The sequence below is a fragment of the Callorhinus ursinus genome, unplaced genomic scaffold, assembly GCF_003265705.2.
Source record: "Callorhinus ursinus isolate GAN/ISIS: 27379988/994484 unplaced genomic scaffold, GSC_fseal_2.0 scaffold75, whole genome shotgun sequence".
Taxonomy (NCBI): domain Eukaryota; kingdom Metazoa; phylum Chordata; class Mammalia; order Carnivora; family Otariidae; genus Callorhinus; species Callorhinus ursinus.
Genome location: NW_027397137.1, coordinates 427,607 through 438,507, shown reverse-complemented (window position 1 = coordinate 438,507; position 10,901 = coordinate 427,607). Strand labels below are relative to the sequence as shown.

The 10,901-nt window shown below is 45.7% G+C and overlaps 1 protein-coding gene across 2 annotated transcripts in view; it reads left to right on the top strand.

The window, feature by feature from the left end:
* Window positions 1-993: 993 nt before the first annotated feature.
* ERG (ETS transcription factor ERG) overlaps window positions 994-10,901 on the top strand; it is a 252,130-nt gene continuing 242,222 nt past the window's right edge. Inside the window, exon 1 of one of the 2 annotated variants that reach the window (XM_073887036.1) lies at window positions 994-1,081. The gene's annotated coding sequence lies outside the window, so the exon portion shown is untranslated. Of the gene's footprint in view, window positions 1,082-1,972; window positions 2,107-10,901 lie in introns of those variants that run through there. The other variant, XM_073887035.1, reaches the window with a different exon arrangement.

Sequence of the window (10,901 nt, the reverse complement as noted above, 5' to 3'; positions counted from 1 at the left end):
CACAGATTATATAAATTGACATGACCCTATAAATGTGCACCTTTTAATATACATTGTTCTTTGTACCGTAACATCTTTAAGAAAATGATGCATTCTTGTCAGAAGCTTCTTCTGTTTTCACTGTTTATTTTTATTGGCATCTCATCTTGGCCCCCTTGGGACAGGTGTCTTGTATCTCATCTACCACGATGTGTGTGTTTATTCAGGAAATTTCCTAAGAATAGATTTGTAGTTTCATGGAAGTTGCCCATTTAAAAAAGAAATACTTCCTTGGAGAGTTTGTAATGGCAGATTCTCAAATTTATGAGTCATTTTTGGCATCTTTAGGGTTAAAGATCCTCTCTGAATCTATAGGTCCTCGGAGAAGGCCATTTGGAAACTCAGCTGCTTAGACCCATTTTTTCCCCCAGCAAACAGGAAATGGAGCCCTGAAGGCTTTTTTTTTTTTTTTTTAAACTGGAAAGTGTGTGGGGAGGGGGCATACTCATGATGCCCACTTACAACCCTGAGCCTGACCCAGACTTGGGGGTCTCTGTGTGTTTTTTCTTCTCTCTCTTTTTTTCTATTATTTTGGCAGACTTTTTGGAATGTCTGGGAGCTAAGGGCTTTGCTTCATGGAGCAGAATTCTGCAGCAAGAAAAAGAGAAAGTTATAGACTAAACCACAGAAATGTAAACACGTCTGCAGCTAAAATAACTCTACTTTCATTGAAAACACTCCTCCTTCACAATCAGACTTCTGTGTGCTATGGTCAATAAAACTGCATGTTAATAGCGACCAATTAATAGATTATGTTGCCCGGCCTTAAAAGTTGAGGGAGTTTTAATTATTATTTTTCAAATTAAAGGAGTGCTTATTCCCTCCCTCCCCTTGGGGTGGGGGGACTTAGCTTTCTTTCTGGCTGTTTGCTGAAATTCTTGGCTGTTAAAGTTTGGAGAGGGAGGGACGCGGGTAGTTTTCACTTGGTCGGAAAGGGGAGAGTGTGCGAGAGGACGCTCTGGGATGGGTTCCTAGCGATCACGCAGGGACGGTCGTGACAGCCCCCGTGGGACGTGCGTGAGTGAAGAGTAGCAGCACTCAGGTAAGCGCGATTTTGAGGTCAGGATTCACTGATAAACTAAAACATCTGGAGGGGCTTAGCACCGTGCCCCCGAGGAGGCCGAGGAGCAGAGCCTCGCGGCTCCCCCTTTTGGAAGCAGTTTTTTTTTGCGAACACGGTCCTCACGGGGCTGCTGTCACGGCTTCCGCGCATCAGGCCGCGGTGTCTCGCATCCAGACATCCTCGGCGTCCTGCGCCGGCCGGTCCCCGCGCTCGGCTCTGGCTTCCGGGGCGCGCACGGAGCGACCCCAGGGCTCCCTGAAGTCGGCGGCACCTTGGCACCGCGTCTCTTCACCAGTCTGAGGGCGACGTCTTCGCTGTGACGAGCATCCAAGGCAGTCGGTGGTCATTTTAAACGTCTCCAGCAGCAACCAGTTCTTTTATTATTTTTAACGTCTGTAGTGGCTGAGGCGGGGGGGAAAAAACACTACCTCTCACCAAAAGAGACCCCGAGTTTCGAGGAGCAAGCACGTCCGTGGGCTCCCCCCGCCCCAGCCCCCTGTCCTCTCGTCTCCCCTCCTGGAGGCGCGTCCCGGGTTCGTCTCCTGCGGGGCCGGGCTCCGTGCTCTCGTCGTGCCGGGCTCCGCTGTAGCAGCCACTCCTCCTCCTCCTCCCCCTTCCCCCCCCCCAGCCGCCCGCTCCGTCCTAAACCCGGCAGCGACCCGACCTGCCCGCGCCGCCGGGCTCCCCGCCCGCGCACACCCACGCGCGCACACCCACGCGCGCTTGGACACGCGCGTCCCCGCGCCCACGCCCCGCCCCCGGCGCGCACCCCCCGGATCGCGGGTCGCGCGTCGGGGCGGCCTCCCTGCTCGGCGATTGGCGGGAGCCGGAGCCTCCCCGAGGCCGGCGCCCACACCATGGGCTGAGCCCGTCGGCGCCCCGGGAGTCAGTGCGGCGCGGCTCGGCGCGTACCGCCAGGCACGCGCGCGGGCACACGCGGGCGCGGACACGCGCGGACACGCACGTGCGGGACACGCCCTCCCCGACGGCGGCGCTCGCCTCCGGTAAGTCCCGCGCCCCGCGCGCTCTGCCCGGCTCCCGCGCTGGCGGCGGCGGGGACGCGGCGGGCGGCAGCGGGCTGCGGAGGCGGCGGCGGCGGCGGGGTGGCGGGCCCTTCCGACGGCGCCGGGACAGGTGGGGCGCGCGACGCCGGGAGGGAAGGCTCGCCGCTGCCGGGGTCCCGGAAGGCGCGCGGGGTCGGGGCCCGGATGGAGAGGAGCTGGGACCCCGAAATCGGCGGGGGGCTCATCGGGGGCACTGAGCAAAAGCCTACTCGTGCTTGTCTCGCCCGGTAGTAGATGTTGCATTAAAGCCCGCTCTTGACGGAACGCAGGGACCAGGTGTGGACTGAGCTGTCACCGCCGGGTCGTCCTTGCATGCGTGGACTCTCCCTCCAAAGGCGCTCCGAAACCTGGACTCGGTCTCTTTCTTCTCCCCCTCTCTGTCTGTTTTCACCTTCTGACACCTCAGCCTGCAGCTGTTCGGTTTATGTGCTTACAGTTTGCCACCTTAATTGGAGTACTTGGCATGTTTAAAAATGTAACCTGTAGTTCATTTTTTTTTTTATCAGCTAGCCTTGGTATTTAAAATCCATCATCCATTTATCGCCATTACATATTGATAGATGTTTTGTAAAAGGTACTGTATAAGAGTTATTTTTAGTATTTTAAAGCATAAACTTATATGCTTTTATTAATAGCAGACTAGACTGCCCAATAAAATGGATAAACAATTTTAATGCAGATGTGGACTTAATACAACTCTTCGTTGATAAAAGGATAATTTTGTTTATCCTTCAAAAAAGAACGTATTCATATGGGCCACAGATTTCACACTCGACATGTTTCTATAGTTTCTGCAGTTCAAAAAACTTTCAATGTGAGTGAAAAAAGCGCTGTGTTTTTCCCTGGGTGACATAAGGTAGTGCATAGAGTTTATTTATCATCGGAACCACTTCTGAGTATTTTCAGTTCTCTCCAAGTAGTTTGGAGCCCTTGACCGACCTCAGCTCCCCATCACCTTATCACCAGGAGAACTGTCACATTCCTGGGGTTAACCCTTGCTCTGCCGGCAACAGCTTGTGCTGGCTCCTTCATCAGTGGGAAGACCAGGCAATAGAAGTTATATAAAAACCCAACCAGAAAAATTACTTCACTGGGTGTCAGATTATGAATGAGCTAATCATACCATTGAAATTACAAATCCAGTGGAAACAGGATGAGCTATGCAAACTTGTGGCTAATATGTAAAGTTTTATAATTCTAAAGAAAGGTTTTATGAGTGCTACCCACATCACACATGCTGTTTGTGGTTTGGTAATCCTAGCTTCGATTAGAGTCAATGACTTCTGGAAATTACACTACACTGGCGAATGGGCATTATATCTTTTGATTTATATGTTGAAGAATATGTAATTTCAGCGCCACTTAAAATTACAGTTTCTCTTCTTTTCTAACACTTTGTCATTACTTCATTTTATTTTTAAAAATTCAGGATAAAATTGCGATACATCATTTTACATGTGTCTGTTATTTCCTGATGAGTGCTTAGAGATTTATTCTGATGTTCCTCCTTTAGCTAAAATTTTGAAAATCAGGGTTTGCCACTGAATGGATTTTGGGGTGGGGCTGTGTGTACATGTGTATATAAACATTCCCCCCTCCACTTCTCATGTTTTCTTTTGATATTAAAGAAAAATCTTTTTGAATTTCTATCTCATAAAATCAGGTGTTTTATTTGTGGTGAGTGAGGGCTAAGATCCCAGGGGAATGCCAGATATATAAGTAAGAAGTAAAGCATCTCCGAAAGATGTCAAAATTGATTTTTAACTTAGATGCTATCTAAAATATTATACATATACTGTGCATATGTGGAATATATCATGTGTCATGTTATAGGTAAATAAATACCAGAAAAGTTTCAGTTTTTTCCCTAAAATTAATATTAGCTCTGATTTTTTTTCTGGTTAGTTATCCTTACACAACAACAACATAAAATAATAAAAGGGGGATTTATTTCTTCACAAGACAGAGGAGCTAATGTTTCTAAAGGCTTTTCCTACTCGGCCATGAAAAAGGATAGCAGGTCAGCGTCTGTCATACGATATGGAGTGGTGGGGAGACATTGTCATGTTGAATAAATATCAGTGCTGCCTGGTATTTCATAGAACTCCATTCCGGAGGTGTTGATCTAGAGACACCTGCATGTTTCTAATGAGACTTATGGAGCTGGGGAAGAAAGATGTGGTCAAGGTAACTTAAGTCATCATGAGCAAAATCCCAGCCTTTTGATGCTGCTCCCCTTAGGGTGGGAGTTGATCTCTCTAAATGCAGGTAAGGAGACAAAGAGATCACTTCCTGGCTCCATCATCCCTTGCTTCCCAGGCAAGCTTTTCCAATGAGGAGGAGAATACCAAAGGGGTTCTGTTTTCATTCCCCTTCCCATCTAAGGATTCCTGGGCTTTGGGGGTGGGGAGGGTGGGGATATAGTCCTTCAAAATACAGCTTTTGTTTCTGATCTACACCTTGAATTTGAAATGATATTAAAAACTCTGGAGAGGCATTTGTAAGAAAAACAAGCTGATGCAATAGGAGTATTCAAATATTTTGGACACAATTTCAGGCAATTTGGATACCTGGTTACAGTAGCGCGAGTTGGAGGATTGGGCGGACTTTCCATCACTGTGGTAATTGGCGATTGCTTATTTGCTTATGCACGAAGTCTACCAGCCATCCCTCTGTATTGTTGGTGCTCCGGATGATCTTCTCCCTGGTGCTTCTTTGTACTTCCAGGCGGCTTATTAGCAGTCAGTTAGCTAGTTGTGCATTTTGCTTTGTCAATATACACCTCACATTTATTGATTCAGAGCTGTTCTGTAGATAACAGGAGTTTCCAATGATTGGACTGGTCTCAGAACCAGTTTTTCAAAAGAGCCAGGGGGAATTCCCCTTTTAATTTTACTTTTTATTTGTAACATTTTTGTATTTAAAAGAGAGAGGATTCAATGCTTCATGTTTGTAACATTGCAAATCTAGTGAAGGTAGTGAAGGCTGGCGGTCTAAAATTACTTTGCTAAATTTAAGTGTAAGTAAAATGTAGACAACACCAAGAAATTAAAGGGTGCGTCTAAGAATGGTCTAAGTTTTAGATTTAAACTAACTTTTAAGTTCTTCTATTTTTATAGTGACATGTCATAATCTGGAAGACCCTGATTGCGTATGAGAAATAGTAATTTGACAATGAAAGTAAGGGGTTCAGTTACCTTGACTCAGTGTATGTTCAGAAGTGTGTGCAAAGGAAGTTTATTTATGTGACTTTTTTCCATGCGCGTGACGACGGAAATATCCTTGAAGTGTATAAAATAAGCCCTTTGAATTAATTTATCGCTTTTTTATTAGAATCCTAGAGAACTAAATGTGAGATCTGATCTATGACAAATCGCTAGCATGTCTAAAAGTTTTTAAAAACTAGGTCTGTGGCTCCTTCCTTTTAATTTTGAATCGTTTTAGTGGGAATGAGATTTTCATACATGCTGGTATCTCATATGGGATTCCTTTTAGGAATCATATTATTTCAACAATTATTCCCACTGGAAGGGGGAGAAAGGCATCTCTCCAATGAATAGGAAAGAAAACAGGCTCATGTGTGGTGACATTTTTTAATAGCAGGAAACTCTAATTTTCACTTAATTAAAGGTTCGGCAAAGGCTCCCAAATCTTAATTTAAAAGTAAAGCCGTGTGTTTGCTTCTCAGTCCGGGTGCAGGGTAGTAAAGGAGGGAAGGCCTATTTGGCAGTGTACTATCATTGCCATATTTCTGTTAAGTGATTCCCCATTCCCGGTGGAGAGATTCATTTTCTCTGTGATGGAGTGGAAGTATGGGTTATGGATTCTTGGGGCTTACTAACTTAGCGAAAGTTGCAAAGTAAAAGAAAGACTGAATTGGAATGTTCCAGGCAGGGAAGTTTGTGTAACCACCTTGGTGTGGTCATAAACTGCATGGTGGAAAATGGATCCGCCAGTGGTGTTCCCCTTGCTGTCTGAACTAAGATGGCCATCCGATTCTGGGCTCTTTGGAACAATAGGAGAAACCCAACATCTTACCATATCTGTTAACGACCCATTGTCTTAACAGAGTAAATTCATTGGAATTGGCAATGGGGAAAGTGCTGTTCGCCCCTCTATGTGTCCCTGAGGCTGGGAATTCTGCTTGAGGTCAGAATGAATGAGGATCTCAGGCATCTGAGAGATTGGAAGATGCCTTCATGGCCGGAGGGGGAGGGGACCACTATGGCGCTGTCTGGGAAGGCAAAACTTTGGACCCCAGGAGGGAACGAGGTGGACTTTGGGATCCAAGCTGAGTGTAAATAGTAACAGAAGTATGTGTTAGTAAAATAAAATGTTTGGAAACACAAGTCACTGACACACTCTCTAACGTAAAACTTTTAAATGAAATGTATTAGAAAGCTGAAGTTCCTTTTATTAGGAAGCAAGATAAAAAAACATGGAGAAAAGAAGCTGCCAGCTCAGGAACCTTCTAAGATCTCATGCTTCGAATGCATTCTCATTAAAATTATATCCAACCTCACAAAGCTGATGTGAGCCGGCTGCCAGATTTACAAATCTGGGTCTCTAATTGCACAAAATTTAAACTTGTCTTGTGCAAGGCTTGCTCTTTTTGCAGTGCAAGATTCAGCGGCAAGATGACAGAATAAGCAAAAGTGGAGGAAAATTTGCTTCTTCAGTATCGAAAAGTACTTTCTAGTCTCTTTGACCCTGGCGGTAAAATTTACTTCACTACAGAGTTCTAAAATAGAATTAATGACAATAAAGATCAAATCCCAGGGAATATTGTGGGTCTTTTTTGGAGAAGGTGCATTAAGTCAGCATATTACCAATATTTACTCCAGGTTCTGAAACCCAACCGAAAGCCCTTGCTGTGAAGGCAGAGGAAGAGATGATTGATTGTTGCTTCAGGTATCAAAATGAAAGGATCTCCTAGCCAAAACTGTTGGTTCTGAGGCGGCTTACCCTCGTATCTCATGATAAAATTTGATTTATTTTTTGCAATTTTCTAAGACTTCTAAACACAGGCCGTTAAACAGAATGCCCCACAAGTACAGTTTCTCTCAAATACTCCATATGAAAAATTGTAAAACCAGAGATAAGTCAATAAAATCATCCCAGGGGCGTCTGGGTGGCTCATTCGGTTCAGCGTCTGACTCTTGGTTTTGGCTCAGGTCATGATCTCAGGGTCGTGAGATCGAGCCCCGAGTCTGGCTCTGCGCTCAGCAGGGAGTCTGCTTGAGATTCTCTCTCCTTCTCCTTCTGCCCCTAGCCCCCACTCATGCGAGCTCTCTCTCTCTCAAACAGATAAATACAGGGCGCCTGGGTGGCTCAGTTGGTTGAGCGACTGCCTTCGGCTCAGGTCATGATCCTGGAGTCCCAGGATAGAGTCCCACATCGGGCTCCCTGCTCAGCAGGGAGTCTGCTTCTCCCTCTGACCCTCCCCCCCTCATGCTCTCTCTATCTCATTCTCTCTCTCAAAAACAACAACAACAAAAAAACCCAGATAAATACATCTTTAAAATAATAAAATAAAATAGAATAAAATAAAATAAAATAAAATAAAATCATCCCATAAGTATGTAGACCCCACAGTAAGCTACCAGGAGGCAGAGAAGGGGTTACATTTGTGTGCATATTAATAACACATTTATAACTACAGTTAGCTTCAGCATAAGCATTTTCTTTGCAAAAATGAAGCATTCAATCATGTTAACTTTTCTTTATTAATTTTAAGCAACCTGGGGACACATTTCTCAATCAAAACTTCTTTGAGGAGCACTAGCCACAGAGAGACGTGGGGAACATGGGTTGATTTGAGACTACGAAGAAACTGGATATGTCTAGAGATTGGAAGAACAGCTGTGAATATGATGGGGGAAAGCCAGAAAATTTCAGTGTGGAGCTTACCGATCTACTTGTCTGACTCCTGGAATTAGTGACCCGCTTGAATTCTTCTTTTTTTTTTTTTTTAAGGTTTTATTTATCTGTCAGAGAGAGAGAGAGAGCACAGCAGGGGGAAGAGGCAGAGGGAGAGGGAAAAGCAGACTCCCCAGTGAGTAGGGAGCCGGACTCGGGACTCGATCCCAGGACTCTGGGATCATGACCTGAGCAGAAGGCAGATGCTTAGCCGACTGAGCCACCCAGGCGGCCCATCTTTTTTCAACTAGTCGTATTGACAACGTGTAAACAAAACTCTAGCCCTTTACACTCCAAGTAGCTAATAGTATTCACTCCGAAAGCAGTGTCCTTGGGATAAATATCTGCAGGTGGAAATTAATGTAAGGCAAGAGGCATGCCCAGGAATGCTGGGAATGCTGATAGGCAGAGATTGGTCTGTGGTCAGATTTGATCCAGGCTGTGAAGGTTCAGGACTCCAGCGGAGTAGGGGCATTCCGGGTCACGGAAAGGCAAGTACAGGGAGAGAGACTAGAACGTGCAGACTGTATCGGGGAATGGCAAGTTGCCTCGTAGGCTATGTTATTGCCTGATATTCTACGCAAGATGCCTCTCAGGGAGGGCACTGGGGGAAGCCTCAGGTTATACCTTGAGGAAGTTGAAATATGGAAAGGGAATAAGGGGGCAGTGAAGCCATGTGCCACGGGATCTAGGGAGGGGTGAAGCCACGTGCCACGGGATCTAGAGGGCAGTGACAGAAGTGGCTCATTCAGTAGTGCCACCTGCTCAGACCAGGCTGGTGTGATGGTGAGCCGGGGCCCCTGCGGGGCTTTTACATCAAGTGCTCTGATGTGCTGTTTGGGGGCCATGGCAGAGACCACCCATGCAAAACACAGGGCGAGCTTCTTATCCTATCGCACAAGCCCTGATCTCTTATGGATCCACGGGAGAACTTTATTTGCAGTCCAGCATCAGGAGTACTTGTGTGAGCCTTTGGCTGGCTGGCCCAGCTCCAGCATGTGGCCCCACCGCCTGCCCGCTGGGCTCCCATGGTCTTAGCTGCCACCTCTGCTCTGACCCTCGTTTCTCTTTAGCTCTATCTTTAGTATTTATTGTGCCTCTATTTCTGAGTTTTTAAAAGCCTTGTTATATTGCATATATCCTTGTAGATCACTCTAAATCTTTTTTTTAATAAGGTAGAGTATAAATAAAATAGCCCATCTTACAAAAATTGTACAAAAAGTGATCTAAGCCACACCATAGGAAGATCAGAGAGTGCTTCCTGAAGGAGGAGGCATTGGAGCTGCCCCGTGCCCTGTGTTGGCTCTCTAGGCAGGGCTGGGGGGGAGTGGGTAGAAGGGCTGGCGGGCAGGGCAGGGAAGTCAGGCACTGCTGGTGCTTGGAGCATTGGAAGTGTTGGCCAGGAGCTGGGTCATGTAGCACGGGACCTACCTGGCCCTGCCCGGTTTTGGAGGGACCAATCTAGACACTTATCTCAGTATCTCCAGTGTGAAGTTGCAAGGTAGGGAATGAATTGATCTTGCAAGGGGAAGGGAGAGTGAGTGTGGTGTTTGGAGGATCCTAACGGCAATGTCTGCACCAGATGGTAGAGGCCGGGGGCGTGGGTTGTAAGAATCACCCCCACCACGGCTCTTTGAAGGAGGGGCCCTTATTGCTCCCATTTTCCAGAATATCAGGGTGAGGCTTGGGAGTGCTAAGGTGAGAGTTACACAGGTAGTAAGGACTCACAGAATCGAGTTCCAGAACTCCCTTGGTCAGAGAGGAAGGCTCACTCCCGAAAGTGACAAGGAGGAAGTGGGTGCCAGAGGGGCAGAGACAGTGGAAGGTCAAGGCAGCAACGCTGGGCAGAGAAAGTGGGTGCAAGTCTCATGGCTAGTTCTAAATTTTCCAGTAGCCACATTAAAATTTCCAGGGGCCAATGTTTAAAGTTTCCAGTAGCCACATGAGAAAGAAAAAGAAACTGGTTAAATTAATTTTAATAATCTATTTCATGTAACACAACATGTCCAAAGTATTATCATTTCAATGCAATGCATATAAATATTGGTGAGGCATTTTATATTATTATGTTTTATATTAAATCTTCAAACTCCAGTGTGGAGTTTGCACTTACAACACATCTCAGTCTGGACTGACCATATTTCAAGGGCTCAGTCACCACACGTGGCTAGTGGTTGTTGTATTATTAGACAGTGCAGGTTTAGAATCTTAGGCTGGGGATTCATATTTAATATAATCAGTAACCATGAAATCCATTATATAACTCGACACAGGAGTAGAATTTTGTGACTTGGTGTCTCCTTTGGATCTCACCCAGCGTATTACTGTGGAACCAGATATGATAGCAATAAAAAATTGAGTGCTAGCATGACATATTTAGTACCCAATTTGCAGTTTTCTAATTGGAGGGAAGATGTATATGTAATTTCCTGTTGACTCACTACATACTTTTAAAGAGCAAAGTAAATACTTTCAGGCAGAAGCTTTGCATGCCTGGTAACGCGTGGTGCTGCTTTTATTGGAATCATGCTCTGACAACTTCATGAGTAAAATTCTTCCTCGAATATTCCCTGTTTAAAGATAATTCCAGGATGATGACAGACTTCTTGTTTTGCATGCAGACAGTTTCTTGAGAATAATGCAATTTATCATTTGGAAGAATAGCATTCTTGAGGTGCTGCTATCCCTGGGAAAGAAAGAACATCTGTGAGGTGGATTGCTGCAGGATTAACTTTCAAGAGCACGTATTCACACAATTTGGTAACGGCGGGTTCATCTAACAAGGCCTCTCCCTCTTTAGGAAACACTCAAGTTCA